Raw genomic sequence first — 21,904 nt, 5'->3', positions numbered from 1 at the left:
CATAAATTCGACCGCTCGTTTCGAAGCTTCTGTGTAAACTGACGTTTGAAATGCTGCAAGATGCTGCCAATACCGGACATAAAAAGTGCAACATCGCTAAAAAATTTAGGCTGAGGTCTGCGGTACATCTCTCTGTTGCGCTCAAGCGATAAAAGACAAAAAATCACTTAAAATATATTTTTTTCGCAAACTTCTCGAACCCCGGCGAACTCCTAAACCCAAAACGACAAACTCCCACCTGCCTAAATCTTGGGATGACATTTTTTTGCACCCTAAAAAAAAAAATCTCAGTAACACTGATTACAGTAATTAATCCGAAAACGTCTTCGTAGAGTCGCTAATACTGCATGGCGCTACTTGATCCTCCGGACAAGACTGTTGTTTCTGCTACCTCCGTCTCTGTTTCATGGCGTTTTCCGCATCTCGCCGTCTCACTTTCGTCCCTGAAACCGGGGATCGAGACTTCAGTCGGTCGCTGTCGGTCGCATGAAGCGCATTCAGCGATTTCAGCACTCGTTTCAGTCGACGTCGAGCCGAACTGGTGGAAAGGTCTTGTCAGGGACGCCTTTTTTCAGGAGCGCGTCCGAAAATTTCGCGATCGCGGTAAACGGTACCGCTGCAGGTACCACTTCCCGGTTGTTTGTGCCGTTGCGGTGGTAGGGCCGGGATTTCAGGATTAGTGGCGTTTCAGTGATCGCTGTTTAGCACTGTATACATGTCACAGTAAATAGGGGTGGATTTTTGTTTGTAATAGTGTGGTGGCTCTGAAGTTGCAAGGATTATTGGTTTTTCCAGTGGGAATTAATGAGGGTGAGTGGTTTGATGTTTTTCCAAGTGCGGTTCCGGTGTTTCCGCTGCTATCATCCCTCGTCACCCTTTAACGTCCTATTATTATAATCAATAAGGCAGGAAGTCCAAAATTAATTCGAAATACCTGGGATCGTTCTGAGGATAAATTGAGGAAATATTTTGGAATATAAAGGAAACTTGTTTCACAGGTAGAACTTGCGCTACTCTGAGGTACACTCTTACATGTGGAATTATTGATTGATGTTCACCGTTTTGTTAAGAACCCTTTAGAACAGATAACACGGGGCTCGCTGAAAAAATAATTGTGCAATTCTTCAGGACAAGATAACATTAGAAAAGAGCCCTTTGCTGAGGAAAAATACTTAAAAGAATTTACTCTTTTTTTTACTTTAATACTTCAAAATTCAAGTGTGAATAATTTTCCTTATCAATTCTTAAATTTCATTATCCAATTCTTTGATTTTTTTTCCTCAGGAACCCCAAAACACTGGCCTCTTTGTCGTGTTTGATCGACCGTTTCACAGTACATTTTAGCCCCTACTGACCATCTTGTATCTGATGTACGCACTTCTAACTATTCCGTCCAAACATACTGGGAGTTTCTCTTCTGCTCGCCTGTCAATGTCTCTGAGATATTAACTACTTTCCATGCGATGAAAAGTTGATAACGTGAAAAGTTATAAGAACGCTAACTCCTAAGAAATCAAATCTTATTAATTCTGAATCATAGATTTAGTATGTGGGAAACCGCGATTTAGTTAGTAATGTTAAATGGACCGAAGTTAGTACGAGGCTGGAAGAAACCCATGCAAAAGGTAGTCATGAAAAATGTTGGGAGTCACTCATTACTATTCTCATGGACATGTCCTTTGGTCTTCTAGGTGTACCATTTGATGCTTTGGTTATCTACACGCGAATAAAAAAACATTAAATTCAGAAAGAAAAAAGTATAAAAACTGAGTTTATTGTCTGAGTGCACGGAAAAATGATTCATTGTAGCTCCTGCCCAGAAAGAGCAATTTCATGTTGGAAATCGACATTTTTTCCTAGTCGTATTTTAACGTAGGGAGCTTGGCAGATACACATTTTGGGTACTGATGCCTATTTCATACTCGTCAATTTTAAAGTGCTCCATAATTTTTTTTTCTTACTACCCTCGTTACAACGCGGAAAAATACTCTTTTTAATCTAATATTTAAATTAATGTGACGATCGATATTTATTCTATTTCCATGAAAGGATATTTTTATTGAATCGAGTGACGGAGTGCTGTAAGGTCGAACTGTTAAATCATAACTTAATCTGGCTAAACCCGACCCTCATATATTGTGAATGCACATAAGAAATTTGCTTTGTTAGATTATCGTTGAGTGACTGCAATTCATTTCTTATGGACGTCGAAATTTACGAGGGTCAGGTTTAGGTAAACCAAGATTAAGCCATGATTCAACAACTTCGCCTAAATATTTTATTTAGGTTTTCTTTCCAGATTCCCCTCGAGATTTCCCATTCAATTGCCCCTTCGCTACAGTCTTAAAACTTCTTATTTCTAAGTTTGTAAGGTGTTCTAAAGCTTCATCAAAGGCCAATCGAAAATTCATGGCGTAACGTAGAGAACGACATATTATGACCAGCACACTTTTTAATTTTGCTATTGGGCATTATTGTTCCCTTGGAACCTACGATTTTCCAATGAGATGTACGTATCACTCCAGTTTAATATGAATATAAAATAATCAAAAGTATTTTGGAAACTCACTTCGAATGGAAAGTCAAATTACCTTCGATTTAGTTAGAACGTTTCGGTAGGATTTGTGATTTTCAGGGTACCCTGAGACGCCTTTTAGTCCTTTCGGGATACCCCGATTGCAAAGACTTTTACTAACAAACCATTTGTTTTAAATTGAAACCAAAGCTAATGTTCTCATATCTTATTAAATTTAAGCTTTTACAACCTGAGCTAATTTTCATTATTCATCTTAAGTATTTAACCAAAACTGACCTGAACAAATTTTTTTCATCAACCTGATGTGATTAGTAGCGCGGACCAACCTGAACGTATTTCATCTTGATGGATTTAATTATTTCATTATGAACTATCCTGCAGCAAGCATCTCAGTGGAGATTTTTTGTTACCTGAAATAATGTTCATTATTATAACCCAATTTCAATCTCCCCTCATCAAAGTGCTCGAGGCTCTTTTTATCTGTCTTCCTATGAGGCCTAATCTGACATTGTAAACTTATTACCTCCAGCTAATTGTCTTCAATTGCAACCTTATTGTCTGTTTCTGATTAACGAAATCGAAAATGAAGCGATATTAAAGATGCCCTAGGCTTTTCTGGAGTAATGGCTGAATATACCTCAAGCCCTTTCCCAATCAGCCCAAACCACTCGGGGACTTGTCCTATTCCGGCCCTACATTAACAAAACAAAACATCTCCTCTCGAAAACTTAAAACCGGGCTTGAAACAATGCAGCTAACCTCGCCGAAGCCCGAACCTGTTAAGTCGCAAAATTTCCATATTCCCATGGAAAATGGAAACTCAGACAGGACCACTGACTGATATTAAATTTAATAAGTCGGAGAATTCCGGAGGAAACTGTAGGCATTTTTCTTTTGTTCCTGCCGTGCATTCCTGCTTATTTCGTTAGAATAATATTGGGTTACGTACCAGCTGGATAGGGTTTATTACTGTGCCAAAAGGGAATACGTTTTGTACGTCGTTATTAAAGCGACACTCACCCACCACGGGAATTGAAAACTTTCCCGAATTGGAAGAGTGTTGTAGAGGCAAATTAACAACGTTCAGGTTAGTTTAGCTCCAACTTTCACAATTTCTAATTCAAAAGCTCGCTAGTTATAACTTCCCCACATGTTTCGTTAATTCCTAACAAAACACAATTAAAAAATTGTTAAGCCGCACATACAAGCCCTGAGAGTGTAAATTTAAACTGGAATATTAGGCTTATTAATCTCTCCATGATGGAACTTGGCCACCTATATTTACCTTATTCATAATATGGTGCTTAATTACATAGAATCGTATAAACGAGTTAGTGTCCCATCTACTTCCATTAAATTAATGAAATATTCTAATTTCGTATAAACACAAAAAAAAGCGTAACTTCTACGTTGGCGGAACTATTGAGCGCAGGATTAGCAGCAATTTTAGCTGATTGTTTACGCATTCGTTTGAAAAGTGTCACAAAATCGCAATGAAATTTAAAATGCATTATTCTCACTCTATAAATAATCCGCATATTTAAAAGCTATTCCATATCCATCACTAGGCGAGGCCTCAGCTGGTGCTCTAGCTCCATTTATCATCGGCTATCACTTTAACCATATGTTAAACTGCATGTTTGTCCTTTTTTTCAGTTTGTAAAGCAGTCTGAAATTTATTTTTAGGTCTGTATTCCCAACGGCTGTATTGTTGGGTCGGAATGTACCGATTTTTATTTTCCAAATGCAGCCATTGAAAGTGTCTCCTCAAGAAAAAATGATAAGCAGATCATGTGGTGAAACATTTATAAATTCTGTATTCTACCGAGATGTTAGTAGGAACAGTTGAAACTAAAAGAATAAATTTGAAAGTACTCGCATCATCTAAGTATCCTTAGAATTCTTAAACCGTTGAGAACTCGAGGATTCTATGCTTTTAAGACAAGAAAGTAAGAACGAAAATTGTGTCACTTTCTATCGACGGAATGTAATCATAGAAAACGACATTGTTGGACATGGGATTTCGAAGTAATCGCCCCAAAACGGTTTTAATTCTGCTTTTATTAATTGCAGTCGGGAGGCACGCCCATGCTGTCGCGAAGAAAGTTCCATAAGAACTAACTATACGAAAGATCAGTAGGATTTCCACCACACTGCAATTGGGGACCAATACTGCAGGCGCCCTTTCATCTATCCCCTCGGCCATGTGGTTTTCATAAAAGAAAAGATCTACTTTCAAGTGCATAAAAGGAGCTAAAATATCCTATTTTACGCTTCTTTCTGTACAATGCAGAAATAGTCATAAATCTAATAAACTTGTCTCTTCCAGTTGGTAAATTAGAAGAGGACATAAAGACCGTTGAATCTTCAACATAATTGATTTTTACCAAAAATCCAACATGTATCGATATAATTTTCAATTTGGAACGAGACCCAGAGCCAAATCAAAAAGATTTAGTAGATACTTCTTGGTGAGCAAGTACGTTTTAGTTCAACGCAACTATCCATGATTTTACCCGTATACTTTCAGTAGTTTCAGAGTTTCAGTAGATTATTGAATTCATAAACAACTTGAAAATACGTGTTAGTCGCACCTGTCTCAAGAACTTGAATTAAGCAGTTTAACGGAATTTAATGCCTCTTGGAAAATAAAATTTAAGTGCCTTTTAGTGCAATAAAATTATCTTGCATTTTATCGATATGTTTCAGTATTTTAATGGCACAAATTAGTGTAAAACTTCAGGTTAAAATTGCGAGCCAGCTTAAATTGGACCAAGGAATATTAATTTCGCATTGACGGTTAAATCTCAGATCTGTTTATCTTAGACCTATAAAATGTGTCATTAAAAGCCGGGCGTAACGGCAAGTTCAGGAAGTTCAGATATTTTCGAGAACTAAGAACGTAGTCAAAGAGGACTCGGGAGAAAAAAGGAAAAAGATTTTAAATCTTTATAGAACGCAAATTAGTACATTTCTATGACAACTTTAGTTGTTATTCGGCATGAAATTAGACTTTCCTGTTGTCGTAAAGCGTCGAAGTGAAGATCATTTTTCATTCTTTCATTATCAGTACCATTTGCTATGCGGCAGATGTTGTGTGGGTTTGTCGTGCAAACTTTCGCAGATGCTAGATATTGCTGCCTCTCTATAAACGCCCAAATAACGTTCTTACACATTAAGAGAAACCTGAAATTCGTACTGCTTAAATGAAATTGAGGTTAGGTCAAGGGACTTTGTGAGATTTCTGGACGTAAGCCGAAACCGAATACAAAGTCAACATCACGGTTTATGAGCATTGTATTGTAAGTAGTACGAGACAAACCTGTACAACTTAACTGTCCCGCCCACGTGACGAAATCCGAAGATCTGTAAACAGCACTTTATCTTAAGTTACGGCCACTTAATTTTTTATGGCGTTGAGGCCGGAATTTTTGCATATTTTTCGACTTAAATGGCGTTTCCAAGACGCTGTGGGACGTATGAAACGGATAATATGTATACAATAAGCTTGTCGATTTAATTCGAACCTCGAATAACGATAAAAAACATATTCTACAACTAGTGGTTTCTATACAGCGATGTGTTTGCATTCAATCAAACCCAACACGAACTATCCCAATTTTCAAACCCAGTTTCGACTGTATTTCTACGAAATGAAACCTAAATACCAAAGGTCCCAAAAACCGCCGGGAAACAATTATACTCTAATTACATCCCGTCGTAACACAACACAACTTGTCTGAAATTACTCCCGGCGTTGCCCTCTAATCTATAGATCAGAAAGCGTTCCGTTTTTGTTCCTAAAACTGCTATTAAGCCTAATTTTATGAGAACCTTTACCAATTAAGGGTGAAGGCCAGAGCGCCTATAAGCCAGAATGTGGAATTGTCAGAGCTGCCCAGTTTTTATGTTTTTCGCAGTTCGGTGGGGACGAAATCCCTTGAAAATTGTCATAGTTACATATATACATCGTATATACCGCTTCCCAGAAGAGGCTTTTAATTTTTAAAAGTATATAGAGCCCTTTTCCTATATTACTCCACAATTCATTCGTCTAATCTATAATCGAATGGACTTTTAACTGTGGGGTTATTAAATCTTTCCATGAGATGCTATCAGTATAGCGTTCATTTTAATCCGTATTATAAATTTGACAAACATATTATTTCTTCATGTCTGTTCAGTTTAGATACACGTGATTCCGTATACCGTTGGACCTACTGGTTACGACCAGAGTTAGCTGTACCTGCAGGATAATTACAAGGAAGGTATTAAGCAAATTTATAAGCAAGATATTAGCTGAATTCGTTTCGGTTTTTTTCTGTTAGAACGAACAGGGGAACTAATTGGTAGCCCTTCAAAACGGTGAGAGTCATATACTTTTTAATTATGCACTGCGTGATGCAGCAAGTTTTTAAATTAATAATAATCATTATTAGCTGAACTTATCACATCCTTGAACCCTGGAAAACATATAACTGAACTAGAAAAAGTTAAAACTAGAAGACTTTCCCGTATTCACGTTTTCCCTCACTAAACACCCCGCACCTTCACCATTTTCAGTGAACTTCCAAAAATTATTTCGAGGCTCAAATATTTCCTTTTCATATTGTCCAAGTAAGGCACCACCAATTTTCACATTTTTTGAGCACTTTGTATGTGTAAAACTTTCTTTTGTTTCTTGACACTGCTAGACCCATTCTGCCAGTTATAGTTTCGCAATCGCAGTGGGGAAATTCTACTCTTGAAAGATTCTTTAATAGTTTCCTGCGAAACTGTAAGCTATAGTTGGAAATATTTAACTCTCGAAGGGTTTAACTTTAAATTGAAACTTGGCGAGTAGAATCTATAGGCATCAACGTACTTATAAGAGAATAAATGAGTTTCTAGGTGCACATGGAAATATTTTTAATGCGTTATTCTTCGCTTGTGACTCCTTAGCAACGTCTCTCTCCATGATTGTCCATTCCAAAATGAAATAGTGGTCTATATACAGAGTTTTGATAAAATAACATCGAAAAATCCACTGTCCTTCCAAAGCAGGCTAAAATTTAATTCTTTATTCAATGCAGGCACCAAACTTTTCACATATTAGAAGCATTTTCGGAAACGATGGAATCTGGATTGGATTGATCCCTATCAGCTGATTGTCAACCAATCAAGTTGGGTGGATATCTTCGAGGACCGTCCGATTTGCTGAAAATCAGCTGATAGAGATCAATTCGATCTGGATTATGGTTTCTGAATAGGTCTGGAATTCCCATTTAGAATTCAATATAGACTAGGACCTCCAAGTTCAACCGTATTATAATGACATTTTGCGTGAATTTGGAATTTTTAGCGTTCACGCACAAGTAAGGAAATTGCAATGAGTTTCGTGTCTGATTTCTGCTTCTGATTGTCGCGTTTTAAGCTCTCAAAGTTCTTATATTCGGCATATAAGAAGACCCAAAATTTAAATTTTTTACCTCGAATTTATTTGTTTATGGCATCTCGATTGACATGATTGAAACTATGGAACGTGAATTTTTGGTTTTGCATATTGGGAATTTTTGAACGCGAACATCGGAATTTCAATTTTTGTCTCGAATTACGAATTTTTATCTTTTATCCACGAATTGGAATATTTTTCACTAGTTCAGAATTTTTACGTTTGTGCTCCGAAAATTAAACGTTTAGAATTTAAATGTTCGGTCTCAAATTAAATGGATTTTTTTAATCAAAAAACTCAAACGGCAGAGTAATAATTTTTGTCTGCATTTTAGAATTTTCGGCTTTTTACTCCACTTATTGCTCATACTATTGTACAGAGTGTAAATTTCGACACGCGATGTAATAGATATTTGGTGATAAAGTAGCATAAAAAATCTACAAATCCTCATTTTTATATGGCGAATTCCATTTGCAGGTTTAGTGGAAAAATAATGTATTCCCATGCCTTTTCACTGAGTGGGAATGTATTGCAACAATACACGAGTTCCGCACTGAATTATTGCAAATGGAATTCGCTATTAGTCATGAATCCTTTCATCCATTGTTCAATTAAGAGAGAGAGAGAGAGAGAAAGAGAAAGAGAGAGAGAGAAAGAGAGAGAAAGAGAAATAGAGAGAGTTAAATTAAGAGACAGAGGGCCTGGTCAAATATAATATGAAAATTGAAATAGGAATGATAATGATATACCGGTCCAACTGAGCCAGATTGTATAACATAATCATTAAGCAAAAACTCCGAAATGTAGCGTTAAATGTTGGGAACAAGAAGCGATTTGAAGGTATAAAACTCGCTATAAAGGAGCCTTCCACCCTTAATCCTCAATGAACTGGGGGTATATAGATTAAACTGAAAATCCTTAGTCATTAAATAGCGCTCAAGACCGGTGGAAAATGTGCGACACGCATGCGATCAATTATTGTTTTCTCTCTTTCAAAGCCCTAGGGCACCCCGTTTGGCCCTCCGGATTTAACCCTTTTGTTTAGGCCTTCTGTTGCGCTGTTTTTGATTTATAGATACATTTCGGCGTGTTTTGCTCTTAGCGTTGATTAATGCTCATTCAAAGTTTACCTAACCTGATTTTAATTAGGAAGACTAGTACACTACTAAATAGACAGAGGCGCAACTTCGAAATTAAAGTTTTATGTGTGTTTGGCCAGATTAAAAAATACTTTGCCAAGAAAAACTGCTGACACGGGAAAAATTAAATTTCCCTGAGCCTGAGTTTTCGGGGGACGTCCTTTTTATGGCCAGAGGGATGGAATTTTTAATGCAGCTGTGGAAATTAGCTACTTGTTTGGGCATCAAACGAAAGCCCACACATTAGTTTTTCACTCATGAGCAGGGGAGGAGAGCGGTAATGTTTGTGATTTATAGATATGTCTCTCCGCGTTTTGCTTTGATTAATGCTTATTGCATGTCGGCATTTTCAAGCAAACAAGTAATATATCGGGTCGACGGAGACTCACAAAAGGAAAATTTCTCGCTCATAAAGGCCGGGCTTTCCTTGGAAAACAGGAAAACGAAAGGAAAGGTCAATAGAGCCGACCCTTTAATTAAAAGGGTCATAGCGTAGGTTATTCTTGATGCCGCGTTTAATACGGTTTTCTGATGTTATGATTTTAGGCGAAAGATGCTTTTGGGAATCTGATAATAAAAACGATTTCGATACTTCTTCGGGGCTTTCGAAATTCAATTATTTTCTCGCACCCTCTGTAGACTGGCACCTTGCGGTTTTCGTCGTCTCGTAATCGTTTCAGTTTTTAAGTTAATAACGTGGGGAACGGTAATTTTAATTCGATTTGATCTTTCCAGTCGAATAAATTATTTTTAAATCGAAATGCCAGTCGACGGTTTTTGCCCTGATGCGGTTTGCTTGTTTGTTTTTTGACACAGAAACCTGTCAACATAGCCCTGTGTCGATATTTTTGTTGCCCAATTTTCGGTTTCGGTGCATAAATACGTCTGAAACTGAATATTTGTCCTGTTCATTATTGGCCCCGTTTCATTGTCCGACGACCATTTAAATGGGGGGAAAAAAAAACTTATTAAATTAAAAACCAATAATTCTGCCCGAGGCTCAAATTTTACCGAAGAAGAGCGACACTTTTAGCCTTTATTTACCTCATTAAAAGGGCGCCTTTTTTAACGAACTTAAGAAGGGTTGAGTAGCTCATGAATATTTCAGGAACGGGTATTAATTCTTTATAGACTTTTAATTCGTTTTTCAGTGGGGAACAAAAACGTAATACCGGAAGACAAAAGACACGGCAATAAATGGCAATTTTAATTATTTGAATCGCAATTCCATCGCCGTAGGAAAAAAATGTCACTTTGATTAAAACCCCTGCACGGATTTAATTAAATGTCTTTATTTATTGTTTGAGTTTAACGGAAAAACAAACACGAATGATCATTTACATCGCTAAATATTAATTATAGTGCGGGTTCTAATTTTCGCAAATTGCCGCTCCGTCCACATACGCGGCATAAACAGCACGCATTCGATGCTGTTTGTTTATGTCCCGTGTATGATACCTTTTACGCGGGTAAAACAAACTGTTATTTTTAAAATAAGGAGTAATAATGTTCCGAACTGATGTTTCAAACCGCATGAAACGAACTTCCAAAAGCGGGAGTAAACCCATCATTTTCCCTGAATTTTTATAACTCCAATTGGCATTTTAACGTTTTGTATTTGAATTGCAAATTTCTGTAAATGAGTTTCAACTGTTTATTGACCTCAAATTGTGTCTATTTACGCTATTCATAAACAACTCGGAACTTTACCTTTCCGTAGGCGAACCTCTAACATCGAAAGCCCAAAAGTAAACAAACCTAATAGGGCCTAATATAAACGAGTAAATATGAATAATATCTTTATCCACATGCATAAAAGTTGTTGAACAATACAACAGGCACATGTTCCATATGCAACGCATTGTTGCACATTGTTTATTTTGTTACGCGAGCCTTTTTAAGTTCAATCGCTGTTGTTTCGAGGAGTTGCGGTTGCTGCAAAGTGTAAATGCGTACCTGGCTCACCTTCGTTTGCCCAAATACAGAGGTTCTGCACCTTCCAAGCAACAGGACCTCGTCGAGGAAGAGTCGAAATTGAAAAAACGACTTTAGAAAATGTTGCGGAAGCGAGGTGCTTCAATTACGAGTTTCGCCGCTTCAAGGTCTCAATGCAGCAACGCAAATTTCCACGGGCAGACTCTTATAAGTGCCTAACTTTACAAACTCCCAATTTTACAACTTAAAATACATTTAACTTGTTTATGACCAGGCAGATAGTGGCCCCATCTGATGGAGATCTACCTGAAAGTGAGGTTTAGCCGGGCAAGGCCTGAGGGATCGGCAAAACCATTTTCCGATCCGTATTATTTTGTTTTCCCCATGGCTCACTGGACGAAATAATTTATGCCTTTGAAAACTTGTCTAGGAAAATTAAATATAAATAAAAGATGACTAAAGCGTCAGCCAAAATCGATCCTAAAAAAATGTTATTGCACGCGCCCAAAAACTTCTGACCCTCACCTGCGCCTCGCCCGGGAATCTCCTTGGCTCACCCTACAAAGCGCTACTTTTCGGCCTTGCAAAGAAAATGATTTCTGAAGAGTTCGTGCTGTTTCCCGTCTAATAGTCCAGTATATTATATTGCGTCTCGTACATGTTAACTAAATGTTTTGACATATTTTTATCATGTGTTAATTCATCGCAATGAATATCAGTTCATTTCGACCAGTGGTCGTTGGTCGAAACACGTTTTTAATCAAGACCAGAAAAACAAATAACAAAACATTGATTGAATCCGTTTTGGCCGAAATAAATCCAATTTTCGGTCCAGTCTTGTATATTTCCAAAAAGTAAAAAAAAATCATTTTCAAAGGTTCTTCAATTATACAACATGCTGAAAGCCCAAGGAAATTGAATGGTTCACGACTATTTGACTAAGACAGGAAAGGGTGTTCAGTGAAAGCTCAGTGAAAAGCTCCAGTGGGTTGGATGGCTTTACCATATCCTTCTACATTTAATAAAAAAAACATTTGTGAAAGAAACAAACGTGATTGGGAGCCAGCCTGAAAATGTTTGCAGGACGTTTGAAATCATAAGAGGGTATATATCATATATCAATTAAAACTTTGATAGCAACAATATCGGAATTATTTCACAGATCCAATCAAATATTAACTGGATAAGGCGTCTGAAAGCCTACTTCGTCCATCACAAATATCGCCCGTATCGATCAATTTGGAGCAATATACTTCTCTAAAAAGAGTCCTCGTTTCCAACATCTTGTTTAAGGATAATCCAGGAGGTCAGCAGCAAAAAAAGCATCAATCAAAGCGGGAAAAAGAATCGACAACCATCACCGCGGACGAATCAATCGATTTATGCCTCTCGGAACTAGAAAAGGCAATTTTTCATGCTACCGAGCCCTTGAAAGGACCACTATCTATCTCTGCTAACCTCAAGCTAAAATATGCTTAAAGTCCATGGATTTGTTTCGCTTTGTTACACCTCCCCGGAAACTTTTAGACATTCGCGTCTCTTTGAGGTTTCGCCTGCTTATAATAAATAAATGTATTGGTTAAAGTTTCCCTTTTATTCCCGTACAACCCGGGAGCAAAGCAGTTTTGAGACGAAAAACTTTTGCCATAGAAGAGGAGGTCTTGAGCGCATTATTGTCCTCCGAGGAAAAATTCTTCATACGTCACCGTGAGATAAAAAAAAATTGCTGTTCGAGACGAGAATTTTTTTGTCGCCCATTGAAAAGCCGCAAATTTAAATTTCTTAAACAGCTCCCTGAGGGATGTGTTATCTAATCGATGACACAACATATGAAAACTCCCCTGGGACTATAAATCTACGACGGTTCGCCCTAAACATGGGTAAAATAAGATCAGAGGATTTGGCTTTAGGTACTTTGGAAGTTAATTGTAATGCCCCAGGAGTTGCTGCAAACTTTGTTCGGTCATAGCTGAAACAAACTGATGTGTTTAATACATTATTCGAAACTGTGTTTAGCTCAAATTTATCACCCCCAGGTTGAAGGGTGTGCCACAATATAGTTATTATTGTTGAGTCATATTTTTTCCAGGGGAGAATCTCCATGTCCGCAAAAAGGCATTCCATCGGTTCCAAAGGAATTTCATCAGATTTGTTTGCCTGGCGATACGTCAGGCCTGAAAATATATTTGGGGGAAATAATTTAAAGGGCGGATAAAATATGGACACTTAGCCCGACGTCGTCGGCACTGATGGAACGTTATGAAATTCTTCGCTTTGTGCATCTATCTATGAAAGGAGCCTGCTTTTAAGGAAAAAGTACTTTTAGCAATGGCCTCAACACCAACAAAGGCCATTTTAATAACAGCTTGGACTCGCTCGACTAATTCGACAAGTACCACATTCGCTGAGCACTCAAATCGATGGTATTCATTTTTTTAATTCCGAAGAAGGAACGTTTCGAGCAGGCGGCCTAACGGTACCTCGTCGTCTTTAAGATGACAACTTAAGTACCCAAGTCGTATGAAAAACTAGTTAGTGCTTCCTTTAAGATGTTTACTATCTTTATGTTTACACTGTTTTTAACGTTCTTGCCAGCTAATGGTAAAGGTTATTAAACTTTATATGCCTGCCCATATGTACGACCCAATATTTTGTTCCCTTCTGAAGCTAAAGAATTTAATTTTAAAAAGTAACGCTTTTTCGCACCCCTTTCAAACGTCTTACAGTACGACTTCGCATTTTTCGACGAATCGAAACAAGTTTTTAGGCGCTCATTTTGAGATCATCAAAATACCTCCGAGTGCTATATCGTTAATCGAGTCTTCAGTGTGTTATCTTCGCCCTTTTCAAAATTCACAACATCCTGAGCTTTCAGAGGCCAATTTCGGATTTAAAAAAGTTAGGGCTAAGTCAGTGTCGTCCGTTGATCCTGAGAATCGAGTAACTTCTGCTCTGTCGATTCCCCCTTTTAAAATTCGTTTAACGTGACATTACCGTTATTGAAGCATACATTCGAAATTCTCTGTTTTGAAAGCTCCAATTTAAGTATTAAAAATCAGCATCGTCTATCGATTCTGATCTTAAAATTTTTTTTTTAGTTCAATCCTACCCCTTTCAAAACGGTTTTAGTATGACACTGCCTTTTAGCAAAACCATGTCAGAGATTTCTCGCTTACAGGCTTTATTTTTTTGTTTAATTTATTGGGCGTTTATATGTTTTAAAAATTTATCAAATTTAGTGCTTTCCACCGATATAGTTTCATACATACTTTTTTATATTGGATCCCTCTTCGTACCCGATTTTTAATCGAATAAAAATTCATTCACTTTTTCATGCGATTTTCGTTTTTTTTTTTTTAATTGACTCGAAATTGTCTTCTTTCAGAAACTAATTTTAGGTTTTTGAAAAATAGCCGAGGCCATGCCACCCATCGATTCTGAGAATTTCATAAATTTTTTAAACTTAAATCAATGTTTTCTACGCATTTCAAATTTCATTCAGTGTGATTTGAAAATAGGCTCTAAGTTCCGTGCTTTCAGTGATTAATTTTGGATTTCAAAAGCTGACCGAACTCAGTGTCGTCCATCGATCATTTTTACTTGTTTTAGCGAGTTGTGTATCAGGCTACGTCAAAGAAGCGTTGAACTTTACTCAATTTTTCAAGGCATGGTGCCACTATTGATTCATCGAATTAGAATAATGGTGCGAAAGCAATTCCACTAGAAACCACCGTAAACACTGTCAGTAGGATAAATTTCATTAAACCTTTGAAACTGAGCTGTGGGGATTATTTATAGTGGCTTCTCCCGGCAAAATCTATAAAGCCCGAACTGCAAAGTCGGGAATAGTTCCAATTTAACGAAACAGCCCCGTTTGGCATCCGACTAAATTGTCCCTATAACTTTTGTTATTAACATCCCGTTTAACTGGGAAACTGGAAAACCTACAAAGCTCGAATAATATCGAATAATCGCTACCCCCACTGAGTTCAGCCCTAACAATCCACTTACATGAATGTCCATGATACGAATAACAGTAATAATTTATTCTCAAAGTGTGTAAAATTTGTTAGTTTTCATAAAGGCCTTTAACGGGATCGATATTTTGGCCATTTAAGCGGTCAGAGGGCGATATGTTCAATTTATTCAAGTAGGGCTTAACCCGGATACATTGAACACTCCAAATGGCGCATACATAATTGATGCCAATTTATGAACAAGAGATTTTTGGATTAAACGTCATCAGGGGTATTTTGTTTAATGTAACTAGCAGGATATGGTCTGGCAGGGGAAACTGTTGGCCACAATTTGGTCGATGGCACGGCAACGTTCTTTCATGGTTATGGTTTGAATCGAGCGAGCTTACAATTTTCGAATATTGCAGAATCCAGAGATTCAGGCACGAACAAGCTTGTAGTAAAACTCAAATTGTCGATAGAAAATCGTACAAACATGTATCGGGAAACCCTTCGTCTTCGAGATACAGCATGCTGAGTTTTGTCATATTTATACTACAGTCGAATTCGGTTGTAACGAACACGAGGGGACCACAGATTTTGTTTACTGTACTGGGGCATTCGTTATATCCGATTCTAGTTAATATATACGTACATATTATGTAAAAAATTCTTATGTGCTGAAACTGAATTTTTTTTTATATTTGTATGTACATAGATAAGGTTTGGAAATCAGCTATCAGGAAAAGGAAGGCAAAAATGAACTCTTCGGTTTTATTTGTACCTATGTACCACCTATAAAATACATCGTATTACTACTACATACAAACATACTATTTATTTCGTATGATAAAGTAGTCAGTTATTTTATTTTGCACTTGGTTTTTAACAAGAGCATGTTTTCCAATATGGCCATAAAATCGGTTGTTGGCAAACCGTCATCCATTTTAGCACACTCTTCTGAACCAAAATTTTTATGAGTCTCAATTTACTATGACGATGGAACGTCTTCTACGTCATCACGATCTACGAGTTTCTTTTCTCAAAACCTAAAATCGACTACGATCCAATACATGGGGACTCCCCGGTGTCGAGATTATCCCTACAAAAAAATACCCTAAAACTAGACTAATAACTTCTTCAGGGTGGACTTTTCAACAAAAATTAGTTCGTTATCAGAGCTCGAACCTTCAAGTTCTTCCTCGAAGAGCGTTCGCTAAAACCGAATTTGAGCGTATTTCATCTAGACTTTGTATTATTTTTGAGATATTCGGTTCAAGGTTTGATGATGCGTTTGGTAGAAAATGAACGAGATGGCCCCAATTTAGCCGACTTCGCATCTCTTACGGTTTTCGGGATCCCAACGGGGGGTGAGGCCTTTAAATAGTTTTGTATGAAAACTGTGTGAGTTTGTATGTCCTAGCCAGTGGCTTCTAGGTCTTTCCCGATCTGCTCCGAGTTTTTCAAAATAAGTGTAGAGAAAATGTGACATTTTTAAAATTTTGTGATCACCTTTTCATCCCTTTTTTGTAGGGTCCTATTTTTGGAAATAACATCTTAAAATTGGCAAGATTCATGGAAAACTCCAGAAGCCGGCATTATCTATGGTACACAGTGGCGCCCTCACGCTATATACTTATTATAAATTATCCATAAAGACGCCAACGTTTTTCTTGATAATTGCAACAACAAAATCTTGATCGGTCCTCTTTTCAAGCTCCGTTCTTATGCGAAGCGAAACGACCAAGTGTCTAAAGCTCACCCTGGGTAAAGCTAAAAAGGTAAAGCCGGTTTGCGTAGGCTTTTAGAGCTTATCAATGCAATTAATTTGATATTTACATTTTGAAGCGAACTCATCCAAAAATCGTCAACATGATGAGGATTATGCGAGAGGAGAGGAAGAAAAAACATATGCAAAATGCATATGCATCGCAAACAGAGTATATGGTGCGTTGTTTAGCAACGTTTATCTATATGGCTAAAATATCATTCACATTTACTAAATTTATATCAGATCCTATCAGGACTGTTTAAATTTTAACGTTTAGTAATGTGGGAGGCTGGGCAATGGTAAGGTGAAGTTCCGGGCTGTTTACAAATAGCGTAAATTGCATTAATTTCAGATTTGCGCAAATTATAAATTCAAATTCGAACGTTAAAACGGCTTGCTAAAATGCCATTTAGATTCTAGAAATTCCGAAAAGTAACGAGTTTACTCAAGCTTCCCACAGTTTTCTGTGTTGTGCTTTTCATTTGGCTCAAACCACAATCTGTGTGGAAACGACGAAATTTCTTCAAAAACACTCCAAAAAAAAACTTCCTCCTCCCTCTCCCCAATCAAATTGAACGCACTTTTTCTCAATTCGAATGTCCCGGAGAACCCCAAAAGATATTTGGTGCGGTTGTTCCAGTATTTCGCTGCAAACGCATAATTCTTGTAATTTTTTTGCACAAAGGACGCAAGTGGCCCACCAACCAGCGCAAACAGTGCCAGTGTCCAGTGCCAGATCACTAGCGAGTAGGCATCTACCTGGGGGAATCCCGTTTAGCGACCCCGCATTAGCTGGCGGAAAATATCGATTTAAGTGGGTAACTTAATAAGATAAAATGAGCCTCAAATGTCGATTATTAATAGACCTCTAAGCTGATTTAAATGCGTTATTTATGGAAAACGCAGCGTGAGTGAAATATCGGCCGAACTAATAAAAGACAGATCAATATGACTGACCAGTGTCCAGGTTCACTTACGAAATGGAACATTTTATGCGATCTTTATTACTGAAGAGATGTAAAGGGGTAGAATAGATAAAAACGATATATCACGTTAGGAGATGCTGATTGACCAGGTACTACGAGAAATACTTAGGAGCTTTGAGCTTTTTTGCGTGATGAAACATACATGGTGCAACTGAAGAATCCAAGAGGATTCGACATGTCATTTCTCCACTGTAAAATCAAATATTCTTAGACCATCAATATTGAGCGCTTCTGGAAAAATGTCTGGAAAAAGCGTTTCCACTCTGGCGTTAAATTATGCTTACCGTGGACCTTTCTTATAGAGATTTACATACCTTTGTACCCATGGTAATATTTTATTTATCGATTGTAACAAAGGACATGTCACAAAAAAGGGCTACATTAAAATTAAACCGTCCCCCTTTTTTGTTCGCTCGCTTGCGGCGTTTTTCGCCGGGAAACTTCCGAATCGACCACGTAGCAAACGAAAAGTGCGTTTAGAGGTCGCCTTTTTCAATTTTCCTCGAAACTTTTCATGTCGAATAATGAATATTAATAAATCTCGTTTTAAAGGCAAGTAATGGGGAGTACTATAAGAGCTCATTTTTGTTTTGTCTCATTTTTGTTGCCACGGATGGTTTTAGGGCGTGAACGTGGAAAATCATACTCGGTTAATCGAATTTTCTGCTCACGCTGTTGATTTAACAATTATAGCAGCTATTTTTCATCAGTTGTTGTGCTTTGTGAATTTAAACATGTTTAACAGTTAAAATGATATATAATAGAACGTGATCGTTTGTCCTAAAACAAAAATCGATAGGGTCGCACATTTCTAGTACCCGACATCTCTAATAATAAGCAGTGGTGTAGGCAGCAGCATTGATTTTACTTTTTTGCCGTATATCAGGAAATCGGATCGCGCTAGAAAAAACTCCTCGGAACACAATGACTTCTGCAGCATGACGATTGTTTTTTCATGCTAACAATATCATTAAATGTATTTCTCTTTGCACCTAATTCTTTTTTTAAATCGAGAAATACGTGGGAACCCACGGGGTTGTCGAACCTCCAGAAGCTAAAAACCGACCACAGCTTCCTTTAAGCTTGAAATCGCCGTTTGAATCATTTTCGCTACTTGTGCATCCAAGGTTTTGTGCAACTTTTTCCTATTTTTGCGCCAATTTTAACGAGACTTTTCAAGCATGACAAAAGACCTCTGCAGCGTTTCCAATCGGTTAATCAGGTGAAATTGATCCGAGAAGAGCTTTGCATCAGTCCTCTACTGTCTCGATTTGCATATCGGAATTTGTGCAACTTTTTACTCCAAAGAAGTAATTTAAAAGAACAATAATTTCTGTTGTTTTTTTCTCCGAAAACCTCAGACGAGATTGCTGCTGCTTCCTCGTTTATAACATTTTAGCGCACTTAATGGCATTTAAAATAATGGGGATTTATGTGCTGATGTTCGCTCGTTGCAAGGGAATTGGAATTTCTCGAATATCTTCAGCAAAACTGCCATACAAATTAAAATTCTTTATCATTAAAAGGAATTGTTATGCGAACATAGTTTCGCGCAATTTACTGCTTCACGCTTTATAAATGCAGCCAAGTTAAATCCGATCAATTTTTGCATTGCAACTCTGCTAGATGGGATTCTGTAATAAATTCCCATGCAGTTGATGGTGACGGAAATTAAGTGAGATGAAGTAAAAAGGAAATAAGGAAAAATATTACGCAGCCAAGCGATGAGAGCAAATTTTGCGGACAGAATGGTGAAGGTAAATATAGTTTAAAATCTAAAAGGAGCAGTGCAAGAAGAGGTGCGATTGGAGATCTATATCTATATATGTCTTTGGAGTGATACAGAAACAAATTGCATATACGGGGTATTGCTCAACGTTATTTGCTGCACGAAATGCTGCCGCAACAAATTTAAGGGTAACATCATAGATACTTAAACATTTGCAATTTTTATGAAATTTATAAAGAATGCAACCGTACTTTTTGCGTGTGCGTTTATTCATCCTTCGACTCCTTCTAAAAGTGTTTTGTGCTAAACTGACTGCACGAAAAGTTTTGAAAAAATTTATTCATGAAAATTTCATAAAAATCAATAAATTTCAGTTCTAATTCTAACGTAGTAAGACTTCCCTTTTGATGTAAAAAAAATGAACTAATTTTTCCCTATTTCCAGCACCGATTCAGGGAGTAGCAATTCGAGAAACGTATTCCAGGAATTTCAGAAATACTTCAAAACTTAGTTATAAATTCGAAGTGGAAGAATTTCTCTATATTTTGAGCACCTAGTTTCGATTTAACCTAATTCGGGAGGGTGTTCGTAATTTCAGAACAAATTTGGATTTCAGTCATGCGATAAATTTAGATAAATAACAGGGACCATACTTGAATTAAAGACCCGAGCCTAAATGTTAAAACGAGTTTTAATTTATATACTTTTAGAATTTCCCTCGATTTGGACATTCAATTTGGATCTTACAGGAATTTTGGGAGGGCTCCCAAAGTTTAAAGTGAAATTTCAACCTCATTCGTTTGAGTTTCACATTTCTTTGTTGATTTATGAAAGCAGAGTTTAATGACAACAAGTGTAATGTAATGCGAGTTAGTCGAAGGAAATTTCAGTCTTCCGTCTCAGTTCTGGGTAAAATTCGTTCGTTTTTGGAAGGAGCGTGTGACTTGGCCAGTTTTGACGGGACAAAATAAGTTCGGTCATTGCACAACCCAATTAAGGGCCAAGTTGGAACATTCAATAAAACTTCAAGTGAAGTTCAAAGATTAATCAAGTTTTTAATCAATTTATAGATAATTAAATTTTTAAACGAAGATCGAGTTCGGTGAAAAAAAATCGCGAAGTTCGATTGCATTAAAATGCTTGCGTAGCTTCAGTTCAATTATTTTTGAAAATTATCGAGTTGGTGCTAACTTAACGAAGACGTTTATTTCCCACTTCATTCCCGTTGAAAAAAAAATTACATTTTGTTTACTTTCCTTTTAGAAAAATAATCTTTTCGATTTCTACGATCAAAAATTCGCATCGAAAATGATCAACATTTTCGCCATATTATGTTGTCTCAGTTCGAGAGAGGATTGAAGGCAGCACAGTCGTTTTACGATTTCAGCGAACTCTTTGGCGAAGGAATAACGGGTGAAATGCAAATGAAAAAATGGTTCAATAACTTCAAATCGAGCGACAAAAGACTCGCAGATGAAGAGAAAAGAGCTGCAACAAAATGAGCAAACTCCAATTCTAAAGAGTCTCGCCACGGTTGATGAATCGTGGTGGTAAAGGTGGAAAGAAACACCGAAAGTCGTCCACCGCAAGAAGGTCATGTGGTATGCCTGGTGGGACGGAAGCGGAATGATGCGCTGAAAAATCATTTTTTATTGGTGAAACGACGAGGGTGAGCGAAGACTGTGTGAGATTCCGGATAATAATGACACGTGGTAATTCAACATCAACACCGACGTCCACCTGACTCAACTTGACTACCTTCAAGCTCATCGTCCTCCACCAAGATATTGCACGTTCTCACATTGAACGTTGTGTCGTCGAATCCATACCCAGAAAGGGATGGCATCTCCTCCCGCGTCCGCCTTATTCGCCAACCGAAGCCCCTAGGGACTACCACATTAATCGATTGCTGAAAAACTGCCAAAGAAATTAAATTTACGACGATTTGGATGACTTGGTGGCCGATCACCAAGCGTCGATTGCCTCCAAGAAGCGTGACCTCTTTGCTTATGGGCTCGAACGCGTACCAAGCAAATGGGAAGCAGTTATTAAAGTTGGTGGAAAATATGCTCCAGAATAAGTATTTAAGCATGTTTTTGTTAAATTCTCTTATTGGATTTGATGAATAAAGCTTGCTGAAAAAAATCATCGTTAATTCTGCATTGACCTTAGCTGGCTTTAAGACGGTAACGTCACGGCACTTTGCTGATTAGCAACACAATTCCTTAAACCAAAATATCAAAATATTTACCTCTTATTTCAGTATACCTAATAACAACAATAGGAATATACATACAGGGTGTCCTCGAATTACGTGGCCAAAATAATACCGCAGATTGTTTGAGTGAAAATAAGTCGATTTAACTAAACTTCCCTCAGTCCAAAAGTTGATAATTATGGAGCTACAGGGTGTTAAAGTTG

The 21,904-nt window shown here is 37.4% G+C and overlaps 1 protein-coding gene across 1 annotated transcript in view; it reads left to right on the top strand.

The window, feature by feature from the left end:
• Window positions 1-480: 480 nt before the first annotated feature.
• rst (roughest) overlaps window positions 481-21,904 on the top strand; it is a 137,983-nt gene continuing 116,559 nt past the window's right edge. Inside the window, exon 1 of the mRNA XM_066295434.1 lies at window positions 481-810. The gene's annotated coding sequence lies outside the window, so the exon portion shown is untranslated. The remainder of the gene's footprint in view (window positions 811-21,904) is intronic.

This window comes from Euwallacea fornicatus, chromosome 22 (assembly GCF_040115645.1).
Source record: "Euwallacea fornicatus isolate EFF26 chromosome 22, ASM4011564v1, whole genome shotgun sequence".
NCBI classification, from domain to species: domain Eukaryota; kingdom Metazoa; phylum Arthropoda; class Insecta; order Coleoptera; family Curculionidae; genus Euwallacea; species Euwallacea fornicatus.
Note: the sequence above shows the minus strand (reverse complement) of the source record. Positions and strands in the feature narration are given on the sequence as shown.